This window comes from Microcaecilia unicolor, chromosome 1, assembly GCF_901765095.1.
Source record: "Microcaecilia unicolor chromosome 1, aMicUni1.1, whole genome shotgun sequence".
NCBI lineage: Eukaryota > Metazoa > Chordata > Amphibia > Gymnophiona > Siphonopidae > Microcaecilia > Microcaecilia unicolor.
Window position 1 is genome coordinate 494,868,505 of NC_044031.1, and position 7,695 is coordinate 494,876,199.

Genomic DNA, 7,695 nt, shown 5'->3' on the forward strand with positions numbered 1-7,695 from the left:
AATCAAGTGAAACACATAATTTGCTTTTTATGAATATATAATAAATGATAATCATGATGAGATATAGGTTTTGCATTAAAAAAAATAAAGCAAAATGAACGTTCACTGTATTGAACTATGAAGGGACCATACTAGGAATTGAAAGGCAAAGCATCTATTAATATTCTGTAATGCAGATCTATTTCAGGACTTGGATTGCATGGATCCTTATGACTGTAATTGGGTATGATAACCATGAGCAAACCATGCCATACCATTCTAGTGCCAAACCCAACCGACTGATCCTGTTGCCTGAGGGACATAACAGGCATGGCATGATGAGCCCTATAAAAGCGGGAGGTGAGAGACAAACAGTCGAGCCCTCCGTGTGTACAGGTAACTCTTTTTCTGAACCCCTGTGCCCTCCCTGCCCATAGTGAAAGTGGTGTGTCTCCTAGAAGCTTTCAGGCCACCTGTTAGGATGTGTATGCGGTTCAGTAGAATAAGTGCAAGCTGTATGATTTGTAACTCACTGGAGACCATTTCCTACTTCTTTCCAAAATCACACTAGATCACTTGCAAAAACGGTGCTTTTACTGCAAGCATCCGAGTTTTAAATATCTCCCTAGGTCAAGCTAAAGTAATCCAGTTTTATGTTAACAGTATCCCATGATGGTGCTTTCAGTGTATTAAAGGTGCAAGTCAAGATTTGATAGTATTGTTTTTAAAGTTGGTGCGGAGTAGACTAAACCATGGATTATATCAATATTTCTGAATGGCTTACAAACCCAAGGTATTGGGGGGGTTTTTAATAGTCTTTGGAATTAAGTTGTGGTCCATAAATTATATTCAGTCACATGTGCAAAAAATATGAACCTCTTAATCAGAGAGAACTGATGATTTTTGTGGGACATGGATTTCTTTGGCAATGTAAATGCTATGCAGAAATATAGTATGTTCAAATTCTTATTTAAAAAAAAAAAGAAATTTCCTTTTCAGATACAGGCAGTTGATGGCAAAAAACATCTGTGAGAAAAAATTCCATTCACTTTGATTTGTTTTTTAAAAAGTGGACTAGAACTGTTGATTTATCAGCGTAAACTCTATCGACAAGTTTAAAAGGCTTAGGGGTCCTTTTACAAAGTGGGTTTACCGCTTGCTAAAAGGGAAGTACTGCCGGGCTACCTCTGCAGCCCAGCATTAGTTCCCATCCCCAGTGCGCGTCATATCCGGTGCTACAAAAATATTTTTATTTTTGTAGCGCCAGCGTGTACCCGGCTGTAATCAGGCAGTGCCGTGCGCTGCCGGGTTAGTGCGAGAGCTCTTACTGCCACCTCAGTGGGTGACAGTAAGTGCTCCCCCCCCTTCCGAAATGGCCGCGCGGCAAGTGCTTCACTTGCCGCATGGCCATTTCCTGAGAAAAACAAAGACCTGCCTTTTACCCGCTGCAATAAAAGGGGGCATCAGTACGTGTCAAAAATACGCACCGATGCTAGCGCAGGCTCCCTCTTGCCGCAGCTTCAAAAAAGGGGCCTTTAGTCAATATGTGGTGTTAGTTACTGGGGCATAGCCAGACTTCGGCTGGAGGGGGGTCCATTTTAGCCCCCTCCCCCCGGCGCCATTGCCGACACTCACCCCCCGCCCCGCCATTGCCGACTTTGCCCCCCCCTCCCACCGCCAACCCGCCGTCGCCTACCTTTGCTAGGGGGGGTCCACAACCCCCGCCATCCGAGGTCCTCTTCTGCTCGCAAAAGGCTTCCTTCTGTTTCTGACGTTGTGCAGGATGTCAGACTCACAGAACGAAGCCTTGCAGATCAGCTGATCTGCAAGGCTTCGTTCTGTGAATCTGAAATCCTGCACGTTGCAGGACGTCAGAAACAGAAGGAAGCCTTTTGCGAGCAGAAGAGGACCTCGGCTAGCGGGAATTGGGGTCCCCCGCCAGCAAAGGCAGGTGACGGCGGGTTGGCGGTGGGAGGGGGGTTGGGCGGGTCGGCGGCAGGGGGTCCAGGGCCAAATCTACGGGGGCCCTGGCCCCCCTGGCCCCACGTAGCTACGCCACTGGTTAGTTAACTCAGACTTTCCGCTCATTATTTGGGGTCTGATTTTATAACAATATGCCTTTGTGAGAAGTCCAAAAATGCTCCTATTTTAAGGCTGTTTTATAAAGACAACAATGGTGCCCAGAATCAGCCGTTGTAGTGTGTAACTGCTGACATACACATTTATACCTGTTTAGAAGCAAATGTAAATGTGTCTGTGTGTCTGTGTGTGTGTTCCCTCCATGTATTCTAGCTTATTTTGTAAAATATATGTGTACATTGCAATGCCGCTCCTGCTGTGCCCAAACTATGGCTCCAGAAATGTATAAGTGTGCACTGTCTTGTCGCAGTGGGGATCTTTTCCTAAAGTGCATTAGATTTTGCACTCGACACGCTTTAACGCAGGAAATGAATGCACGCCAAATGCAAAACTGATGCAGTACCTAGTAGGGGTCGTGCCTAGCATATAACCTGTAGGTACTGCACTAAAATGACCATTAGTGCGTGGTACTCAGCTCAGAGGTACCGTGAAAACACGTAGCTCCTTCAAGTTAGCAGACGATAAGCGGTCCTATGTAAACTGCGTGCTAGTTAGTAAGAGTGGGGTAAGTGCAGCGTGTTTGGTTCCAATCATCTATTCTCCACCCATGTCCCACCAGTGGCGTAGCTATGTGGGGCCACAGGGACCTGGGCCCCGTAGATTTGGCCCTGGACCCCCTCTGCTAACGACCCTCTTGACCCCCCTCCCGCTGCCAACCCGCCGTCGCCTACCTTTGCTGGCGGGGGACCCCGACCCCCGCCAGCCGAGGTCCTCTTCTTCCCGTCCAAGGCTTCGTTCTATTTCTGAGTCTGATGTCCTGCAGGTCGGCAGTGGGAGGGGGGTTGAGAGGGTCGGCAGCGGGGGGGGGGGGGGTCAAAGTTGTTGGCGGGGTCGGCACACTAAGGGATCCTTTTACCAAGAAGCGCTAAAAAGTGGCCTGTGCTTGTGTCAGCGCATGTGTTTTCCATGCACTGCGGACACTTTTAGCATGGCGGTAAAATGGCCACCTTGTCATATATTTGTTTTTTAATGGCCATGCACTAATGTCCCTGTTAGCCCATGACCATTACCATGGGAGCCCTTACCGCCACCTATTTAAGAGGCAATAAAGGCTCCCACGCTACTCCCTCAATAGTTGGGTAGCAAAGGGTAATGTGCCCACACACTACCCGATTAGCGGAGGCATACCTACTGTCTGCCCATGGGCATGCCTCCCTTACTGAAAAATAAAAGATATTTTCCAGTGTGGGTTTAATGTGCACTAAGCAGAAAACTCCCATGATAGTGCTGTTTTAGCATGCCGTATGCCTGCATTAGGCCTAACGCAGCTTAGTAAAAGTGCCCCTACCTGTAAATATACCATGTTGGCTGTTAACAGCCTAGTACACTTTAGTAAAAGGGCTCCGATATGTGCATAAACACATACGTATCACAGGATAATTATTCAACCATGGGATAATTTTACTAAAGGCCTTTTCCACATGTAAACAGCCTTGACATATGGGGGGAAAAAAAACCTTTATAAAATTATCTCCTTCTAGTGCAAAATGGCGAGGATAAATGAGAAATTCCAGGGATATTTGTATATGTACACATACTGTACTGCAGAAAGACGCATTTAATACTGAACAAAATGTTGTTTGATTCTTTTTTATTAGCAGGCTTTTGTTCTGTATCAAGGCTAGATTCTTAAAACCCAAATGTTTACTGAGTGTGGTAGGTGAAATAGCCAAAATGTAATCTATGAATGTTAAACAAAGATTTGAATCTCTGTGCTAAATACAATGCAGTTCAACTCACTTCTTATCCAAAATTTCAGTAAAATCTATATGTCCTTATATGGCAGTTTGATCTCTAGCAGTTGCACTGCAAGACGACTACTAAGGGTCACCAACACCATTTAACAGAGCAGGATCAACTGGGAATCGTTCTTGCTCTACTCTAGACACAGGGACCATAGTATGGGCCTGGGAAGGGGGTTAGGGCTTGGGGGTGTCCTTGTCTGGGGGGGGATCAGAAGGAGGTATTGATGTCTTCAGGTGAATGTTGAGGGATGAGGGCATTGCTACCACTATCTGGAGCAGCTGCTCTCTCATACAAATATGTCCACACACACACACACACGCAGCTTTCTAAAACCGCTGCTTCCATGGGATGTGGAGGGCAATGCCTATGTACTCTTGCATGTCCTCACACACACATATTTTACAAAACAATGGCAAAGCATAGCATACATTCTTATATTACGCATATACCTTCAAAAGTTCGATGCGGATCACAAATAAAGAGACAGGATAGGCTTCCTGGAGCTACAATAATCAAAAGCAAACTCAAATTAAGTTCCAACAGCATCAGTAGTAGACAAGCAGGCCTAGAGATTTTTGAAATAGAAAGGTTTTTAAAGCTTTACTAAATAATCTCTAACTGATAATGGATTGTAATTGTACTGTCAACCCCTTCCAAGATTTTGCAGCTTGGTAAGCAAAAGATGCATTAAGTAGTCTTTTTGATATCTTTCCTTTAAGCATTACGCAATGACTAAGTTCCATTAGTAGTGGGAAATTCAAATAAATTGAATATATAGGAAGGAGCTTCACCATATAAAATCTTACAAAGAAAATGATAAAACTTAAATTTAACCATAGCATCTACTGGGATCCAGTGTAGACAAATCAAGGGGCCCTTTTACTAAGCCACGTAAGCCTCTATGCGTGCCCAACGCGTGCCAAAATGGAGTTACCGGCTACTGCGTGGCTCTTGCAGTAATTTCATTTTTGGTGCACATCCGATACATGCAGCTGAAAAATAATTTTTATTTTCAGATACGCATATCAGAAGCGTGCAAAGTGGCATTTGACGCAAGTAGGTTATTACCACCCGGTTACCGTGTGAAACTTTCCCGCTAGGTCAATGGCTGGTGGTAAGGTCACAGACCCAAAATGGACGCGTGGCAATTTTGATTTTGCCGCACGTCCATTTTTGACAAAAATTTTTAAAAGGCCTTTTTTTTAAAGGCGCGCTGAAAAATGGATCGGCGCATGCCAAAAACCTGCGCCTACAGTACTGCAAGCCATTTTTCAGTGCACCTTAGTAAAAGGACCCCCAAATGAGTCGTTATGAGGGGCATTTTCAATATGACATCTAAATCTGATTTTGGACATTGTGCTGTAAACGTCTAAAAATCAAGTGACGACTGTAGTGATTTTTGAACTTTAAAAACGTCTTTTTGTTTAATAAATGGCCATTTACTAGATGTTTTTGTGCTCAGTGTATCTATCTTTTTGGACCATTTTTGGGAAAAAAAATGTCTAAGGGAAAAATGCACAAAAACAAGCCATTGGGATGTATTGGGGTGGAGGGCGCCAGCATTCTTAGTAGACTGGGCACACAGACATTCCAGCAGAGTAGTGGGGCACCTAGGGGGCACTTCAGTGGACTTCACATAAAAGGTCCCAGGTACACATCTCACCATTACCCCCTTATATTGTATGGTGAGTCCTCCAAAACCCACCAAAACCCTACCGTACCCAACGGTACACCACTACAATAACCTTTATGGCTGCAGTAACCTTTATGTGGGTACAGTACATTTTTGGTGGGTTTTGGAGCGCTTACACTTAACCACCAGAAGTGTAACAGTTAGATTGGGATATAGGCCTGGGTTTCCTTCACCACAGTGCACTGCACTGACCACTAGGTTACTCCAGGGACCTGCTTGATGCTCTAATAACACTGACCATAACAGCTGAAGTTGTCAAAGAGCCTGGTATATATTCCTGCTTATAATCGAAAGAGAAAAATGCCTATATTGTGACCCAAATCGGGAGATAGACGTTTATCTCCCAAAAACGAATAAAGCGGTATAATCAAAAGCCGAATTTGGACGTTTTCAACTGCACTCCGTCGCGGATGCGGACAACGTTGATGGGGGCGTGTCGAAGGCGTGGTGAAGGTGGAACTGGGGCGTGGTTATCTGCCGATCAGAGATGGGCGCCTTTCGCCGATAATGGAAAAAAAATATGCGTTTTTAGCGAGAATTTAGGGCACTTTTCCTGGACCCTGTTTTTCCACGAATAAGGCCCCAAAAAGTGCCCTAAATGACCAGATGACCACTGGAGGGAATCGGGGATGACCTCCCCTGACTCCCCCAGTGGTCACGAACCCCCTTGCACCACAAAATATGCCGTTTCACAACTTTTTATTTTCACCCTCAAATGTCATACCCACCTCCCTGGCAGCAGTATGCAGGTCACTGGAGCAGTGGACTTCAGGCAGGTGGACCCAGGCTCATCCCCCCCCCCCCCCACCTGTTACACTTGTGCTGGTAAATGGGAGCCCTCCAAACCGCCCCCCAAACCCACTGTACCCACGTGTAGGTGCCCCCCTTCACCCCTTAGGGCTATAGTAATGGTGTAGACTTGTGGGCAGTGGGTTTTGAGGGGGATTTGGGGGGCTCAACACCCAAGGGAAGGGTGCTATGCACCTGGGAGCTGTTTTACCTTTTTTTTTTTTTTTTTTTTTGTAAAAGTGCCCCCTAGGGTGCCCGGTTGGTGTCCTGGCATGTGAGGTGGACCGGTGCAGTACGAATCCTGGCCCCTCCCACGAATAAATGTCTTGGAGTTATTCGTTTTTGAGCTGGGCGTTTTCGGTTTCCATTATCGCTGAAAAACAAAAACGCCCAGCTCAAAAAAAGATAAACGTCCATGTTTTTTCGAAAATACGATTCGGTCCGCCCCTTCACGGACCCGTTCTCGGAGATAAACGCCCATGGAGATAGGCGTTTCTGTTCAATTATGCCCCTCATTGTCTCTTTCACCTCTTTGGGAGGTAGGAGGCTGTCAGTGACCACTGGGGGAGTAAAGGGAGGTAATTTGGTCATTTAGCGCACCTTTTTTGTGACTTAGTTGTGATTGAATCAGGTCTAGTCGAAAACGCCTGGACACTTTTGCTTTGTTCCATTATGGCAAAAGACCATCTGCCGCCTTTGTGCCACTTTTGACCTTTTTTCTATTTTGAAAATGAGCCCCGATATGATCTACTTTTGTCAAGGAGAACATTAGTCAAATGGTTGTATATTGTATTGTTCTCAGTTTCTTCAGAAACTGTTTAGGTCAATCTAAATAAGTACTGTTACAATAGTCTAATTGTGATAATAATAAAGCTTGAACCAATAGTTGAAAATGATCTGTCCGGAAGACCTGTCCGGAAGAACTTACAAATTTGTCTCAGTTTCCTCATCAGGTAAAAGGTTTTCTTAATGAAGTGATTTAACTGAGATTCAAAAGATAAAGGGTGGTCAAATAATATTCCCAAAATCCTAATCTCAGAGGAAGGTGAGTATTCTATGTCTTGGATTTTTATTGTTATTTTGTGATAGATTTTGGCACCCGTCTATTCGCATAAATGTAGTCTTTTCCTTATTCAGCTTTAAATGATTGCTACACATCCTGTCTTCTATAATATGCATTTTTGCACTGTTCCACTGGAAGAATAAAGAGATGACAGAACTGGTACTAAAACAGTGATATCACCACATTGATGAATATTGAACAGCATGGGAAACAGTGGGGAACCCTGCGGTACCCCACAAGAAACTGACCAACCAAAAGAAATATCATCATTCATTTTGACCTTGTA